Source organism: Ipomoea triloba, chromosome 9 (assembly GCF_003576645.1).
Source record: "Ipomoea triloba cultivar NCNSP0323 chromosome 9, ASM357664v1".
NCBI lineage: Eukaryota > Viridiplantae > Streptophyta > Magnoliopsida > Solanales > Convolvulaceae > Ipomoea > Ipomoea triloba.
Window position 1 is genome coordinate 806,414 of NC_044924.1, and position 6,794 is coordinate 813,207.

Genomic DNA, 6,794 nt, shown 5'->3' on the forward strand with positions numbered 1-6,794 from the left:
TTTCTTCTGTGTCTTTACGTCCTTATATATGAGAGTAGAAGAATAGTTCCGTTGGAGGGAAAACTATTCCGTTTGAAATTGGTCTCCCACGCCGAACATGGGTCTTTGCACAATTTCAGCATTTTTCATGGAGTAGTGGTCTTGTAACTTGAGCCTTTTGTTTTGTAGTGAATATTCCATATTCCACTTTCTTGAGTTCATGCTTCACTTGCTTCTTTTGGATAAAGTTACTCTTTTTATGTTCCCATCATTCCTTGTTTGGGGAATCTGACCACTTCAGGATTGGTGCACTTCTTGACCGTTTGTGGTGGAGGTCTGACGTGTCATCCACTTCCGTCCATTTTGAAACCTCCCGCTCAGCACCTCTTCAATATTTTATCTCCATGATATTCTTCTTCTCCAAACTTAGAGTATTTTATCTGCACATGTTGACTAACATTCAGCCTCTTGGAGAAGTGCCGGTTTATCGAGACCATAAAAGATGTCTCGACCACTTGATGTTTCAATCCCATGTATCGAGAGGTCTATCTCTCGAATATTCTTTACGTCTCGAACTTGATAGGTATATCGAGAGGTCATTACCTCTCGAACTTGGCTTGTGTCTCGAGACTTAGTTGATGTCTCGTAGACCCTTATTCCTCCAGAGTTGTCTCGTGCCTGCTTCTGATCTATCTGTTTGCTTACAACACGAAAACTTCTAAGTTGTTCAAACAAGTTTACCTTAAGCTTAAATATTTCCCGAGTTGAGCTCAAATTACCCGGTTGTATTTTCGCTCTTAGTTTACTTATCGAACTTACATTGTTTTGCCTATGTATCGAGACTTGGGGATTCTTACTTAACAGTTGGTATCATCAAAACCTATTACATGATGTTCCTAACAATTTCCCCCTTTTTGATGATGCCAACACTTATACTTACTTATATGGCTGATTTGAAAAAGAAAAAGCATTGATTTTATTTTCAGCGCATATGGTAAGTTTGACAACAATTCTACTAAACATGAATAAGTAAACTCACGCAACACCCCCAGCAGAAGATATATGTATTAAGATTAAGGGAATGTTTACATAACAGAGTTTAGTGGAAAAGATTCAAAGAAATAAGACCAAGAACAACATAAGTGTCAATACATTGAAATAAGATGGAGTTTGGACCACGAGAGCTTACTTCTTGTTGCCTTTCCTTTTCTTGTTAATGGCTTCTCGTGTCTTGATGGGGTCTTTCGGATTTACCAGGCTTAAGTATTCATCTGTGACATCTAGATGCCTGTAGTTCCTGAAGGCTTCCCCCACGAACTCACCATCAATTACTCCATCTTTCCACCAAGCAATGCATTCTTCTGGAGACATGTTGCTGTGTGTTGATATTCCAGTGATTTTCAGAAGCTTGAATATCTCCAGAGTCAGAATTTGTTCAGTGTCTTCTCTGTTCCCAAACTTAAAGTTTGTCATGAGAAGATCTATCTTCCTTTCTTCTTCTGACTGTCGTTCTTGTCTTTTTCTTCTTCTTTCTCTGTCCTCTTCTCTCCTTCTCTCCATTTCCAGTGTACGCTGGACCCTTAGGTTTTCTGCCTGTTTGGCATCCTCCACTGCTTTGCTCATGATTCTTGGTATTTTTGGAGGTGGTCCAGCTGGTTCACTTGCTGCCCTTTTCTTGCCCGTTGTATCCCCCTTCTTTTTCTCTTTATTTTCCCCCTTGTTGGCATCATCAGTACGGGAGAGGAGGGTGGACATACCTTCGAAAATAGCTTGAAGTTGGGCAGGGACTTGGTTCGACAGGTCATCGAGTATGGCCTTCATCACATCCTGTCGAAGTTCACTGGAATATTGGAAGGCTCGCAGCTCTGCTCGCATCTCGGCTAATTCAGCCCTCGCACTTGCAGCCTCTGCTCGAGCTACAGCGGCTTCATCAGTGGCTTTCCGTGCTGCATCCTCAGCCCATATCGCCTGTTCGAGAAGTTCGGCATGACGGCCTTGGGATTCACTTGTGCCATCAGCAGGCATTGCAGCATTGCGGACCACAGCGAGTATTCTTTCGAGCTGAGCCATCTTCTGAGATTGATCAGCCATGAATTGACGCACTTCGCCAATGAAGACTTCTTCGGCCTGTTGATCATAGTCAGAAGTAGGAGATGAGGATCGAGATGTACCTTTCGTCGGAGGGGACTTGGGTGCTTCCAGATTTCCACCCATGACTTGCAATTGCGAGTCCACCTCTCGATTTAACGTCTGAGGATCCACAGGGACACAAGGTTCAGAGCTCGAAGGTAGCTCCATGTCAGGTGCTTCCCGATTTCCACCTGAGGGATGGATCACTTCTTGCTCCTCACCTCTCGAACCTGGAGCCTCAGCTTCAGCAACTGTGGAGATAGGGTCAGCCAGAGAGTGTTCTTCGGTATTGGACGCTTCCCTGTTTTCATCCAATAGAGGTTCCCCCTCAGCATCACCTCTCGAACCAGTGCTGGGAACTTTGTCATCTGCTGGTGAGGTTGGAGACGTAGTGTCGACAGGTGCTTCCGGGTTTCCACCTTCGATGGTATCATCAGTACTCCTCGAACCAGCAGGACTTGGGGCATTCTGCTCATGTTGCTCATTTGACTGCATTTCAGTCTGCTCCGATGAGTCTGGAATGATAATTATTTCAGGAGCAGTAGGAAAACCCGGCAGTGTGAGCAACGGAACTTCACCCTCTCGAATTGTCTGTGCTTCATCAGTAGTGGTCGAGGGTGTGGACTCAGGTGGTGGCAAAAGTAGAACGGTGTTAGGTGCCACTTGAAGTGCTTCAGAGGTCTCGGATTCACCTCTCGAAGCTTCTACCTGTTCGTCCAGAGCAGAGTTGCTGACTTGGGACAGTGGGATTGCGGCTGTTGCAATATCATCGTGAGCAACCCCAGAGGTCTCTCCTGGACCTCTCGTGAACTCAACGTTCTGTCCCAAGGAGATGGCAGTGGCGAGCCTGATATCTTCTCGAAATTGTGCTTCTGTTTCAGGATCTTCTTCAGGCTCAGCTTCAACTTCTGGTGCTTCAACTGCTATGCTCTTCCCTTTATCAGTTCTTTCACTGTTCAGCTTCATTACTCGTGTTTCGTGGGCAAGATCCATCAGTTGTTGAGCTGGGATCTCGGAGATGCCCAACCACTGGAGTGCAAACTGCTCTTCTGCCTCCATTTCAGCTGCTTGACTCATCAATTGAGTGAAAGAACTGGTTCTCCAGTTGATCCACCTGATCACCCTGGAGAAGTCATCAAGAGTGGGTGCTTCCACTGCCAACTGAGTGGAAACTTCTTCATATAAGTCATCCCGCCCATCAGAGATGATTTCAGTAGCAGAGATTGCTTCGTCTATCTGAGCTGTGATCTCTCGACTATGCTCCAAGAGATCATCTCCCACCCTGACTGTGTAGTCTGTCTCTCGAACCATCTCACATGGTTCTTCTGCATCTCCTTGTACTGGATCACTGATCCCAGTACCTTCAACCTCTCGAGCCATCTCTCGAGATAAACCAACAGAGTCACCAGTACCCTCAGCAGTAATATCATCATTAACACACAAATCTCTTGACAGGGACCTGGTAGGGGGCACTCTCTCAACCTCAGTGGCCAGTGTAGCCTGAGGTTCCCCCTGGGCTTGTGCCCTGTCCTCGAAGGGTACTTGTATAACTGACGGTTCCACCTCTTGAACCCGGGTGACAGCAACAGTTTTGGCTTTCCTAGCCCTCTTTGGCAGATGAACCCTTTGTATCAGTACATCGAGAGGTTCATCATCAGAATTCTTTTCCTCGGTTTGGGCTTTCCTTTTGCCCCTTCCTTTTGGCTGTGAGGGAGAAGGTGCAGCTTTAACACCTTTAGTTTTGGGGACTAGAGATTTCGTCCTACCCATATAGGTATTTCGATGAATCTCTTTTCCCTCCCTCAGTTCGAAGCCCTTCAGGCTTAGGAGAAATTGCACAACAAAGCCGAAACCAACCTTTTTACTGATCGACAGGTTGGCGTTGGAGACTGAGCGCATCACTTGCTGTTGGAGGAAGTTGAAGATAATATGTGCCCAGTCCAGCTTGTTGTTGTTCCAAATGGCATGGAGGATTTTGAGGAGGTCTAGACTAACCTCGTCAGTTCCGGACACCTTGCCGAGCACAAACTTCATGATTAGGTCGGCAGCGAGAGCAAACCTCTCCTTTAGGTGGTACTTGCGGAGGGCAGAGGATGCTCTGGGTGGTGCAGTCGCTAGTCGGATTTTCTCCCAGAAGGCTTGCTTGTCCAAGTCGTAATCCGATAGATGCTTGACTGCTTCCTCCGATGACGCGAAATCAAATGCCGCTCTGAGGTCACCTACAGATGTTGTGATGGGAAAATCATTAAAGCGGCTTTCGATTTTACCCTTCGTGACCTTGGCATTTGCGAACCATTCTGTGAAGTCGAGGGCGTGAATGGTTCGGTAGTCGTGCGTCATGTATTTCATCAGTCCTGCTTTCTCAAACTTCTTCAGGACCTTTTCCGCCATTTTTGGATTAGGGGAGTTGGTGATGAAGCCGTTTCTGTCAAGGATACTCCCCGCCTTGACTTGTTTGATCTGAGAGCGAATGTGTAGCAACTCCCTCTGATATGCGTCGGAAGATGAGGTTGATGTAGAGGATTCGGACGCCATTGATGAAGGTTAGATGTTTTGGAGGGAATGTGTACTGCGTTTAGGATTTGGGGATTTTGGGTAAACGGTTTTAGCTTGAATCCGGGTAAAGAAGAAGGATTTGGCTTTTATATCATGTGGATTCGGGTTGGATATATGGGTAGGGTAGAATATTTGATCCGAGAAAAGATACCGGTTAATTTCAAAGAAGTAAAAGGTCAGAAATACCCTTTATAACGGTTATGTATGTAATGTATGGTAAGGATATTTTGGTAAAGTATAATGCGGTTTTTGGATAGTGGGATATAATGAGATGTTTATACAGGCATGCTCCCATTAATCAAGATAATGCCCTTAAGTGCGAAAAACCGTCAGTAACCAATGACCATGTGGCTAGCATTTATGTCCAAAGATAGCCGTTCCACCTCATATATCCGTTGAGCTTATCAGATTCACCTTTCGAAGGTGAATGATCTTCCTCATGAGTTTAAGGATCTTCCCCCTGAGTGATTGATCCCTAACCCTCCTTATTCCTCCATCTTGATCTGGTTAGGGATCTTCCCTTTGATCCCTAACCCTCCTTATTCCTCCATTCAAAGATATCAGTTTGTTATCTTTCGAAGTGACCTCTCGAACTACCCTTCTTCGAGACATAATGTGTGTAGACAAACTGATCGGGTGACTTCTCGAACTACCTTTCGAACACAGATTGCGAGAGAAATAAGTTTGATTCATTTAAAAGATATCACTTGGAACATATCCTTAAGTTCATTTAGTGATTTCCAGATACATTACATATGAATCAATATCCTATTAAATTCCCTAGAAACTTTTGTTTGGCCTTGGTCAGCCTAATAGGAATCTATCGTTAAGGCGGGAACTAGCCATCTAAAGTCCTATTTGTCTAATAACAGAACTGGGGGTGGCTATTCCCTTTTCTTATTCTTCTCTTCGGAGCTGCTTACTATAGTTGGGAGTGACCATCTTCATCGCTAATCCTCTTAATGTCTTTGGATTAGGTATGATCATCCCTTTGGCTGCTGCAGACCTCAGAAAGTCCCAACTGGTCTTCCTCTCCGTCTCCCTTGGTTCTCCATTTGGTTGAGGAAGGCCCTTTTCCAGAATGTGCAGCAGTAGGAGTCCCTCTTGTGCAGGACTCTTCTCCCGATTCCAGTATCCCATCGTTGTGGATCTCCTCGTATTTGGGGATCCATTCACCTTGGATGGGAATAGGATTCTTGCTTGGATTATCAGGAAGCTCCGTAATCTGTTCACCCTTCGTTGATTCTGGATAGTTTTCTCCTTGAAAATCTTTGGACTTGACTGCCGGTTTCTTTCCTCTATAAAAGAATGGAACATCATCTTTTCCTTTCTTTTTCTCCATGGGAAGTTGATGGTATGAACTTCTGAAAGAAACCCTCTTATTTATAGCCCAATGGGATTACCACTGTTGAGTCACGGGATGCAATATGAATGACCATTCAGTGCTTGTGTAACTCCAAAGCTGCCATAAAGTTGATGAAACCGCCCCTCACATGCGAAACAGTTCATGGCACTAAATACAAGAAGATAAGATTTGACCATTCAACCCAACTCTATCATTCCCAATTCTAACCTTAGTTGAGAGAATCTATTTTCACATAACGCTTTTGTGAAAATATCTGCTAGTTGCTCCTCCGTTGCAACATATTCCAAAGTGATGTCCTTTTTCTCAACGTGGTCTCGGATGAAGTGATACTTAATATCAATATGCTTTGTTCTGGAGTGTAACACTGGGTTGTGGGTGATGGCAATAGCACTTGTATTGTCACACATAATTTTAACCTCCTTACACTCAACACCATAATCCATTAGCTGTTGCTTCATCCATAAGATCTGAGCACAACAACTTCCAGCTGCTACATATTCTGCCTCAGCAGTGCTTGTAGCTATCGAATGTTGTTTCTTGCTAAACCATGAGACAAGTCTTCCACCTAGAAACTGACATGTCCCTGATGTGCTCTTTCGATCTATCTTACAACCGGCAAAGTCCGCATCTGAGTAACCCATAAGTTCGAAGGATCCACCTTTCGAATACCAGAGCCCAACACTCTGCGTACCCTTTAGATATCTAAGAATCTTTTTGGATGCATTTAGGTGACTTTCCTTAGGACTTGCCTGAAATCTAGCAC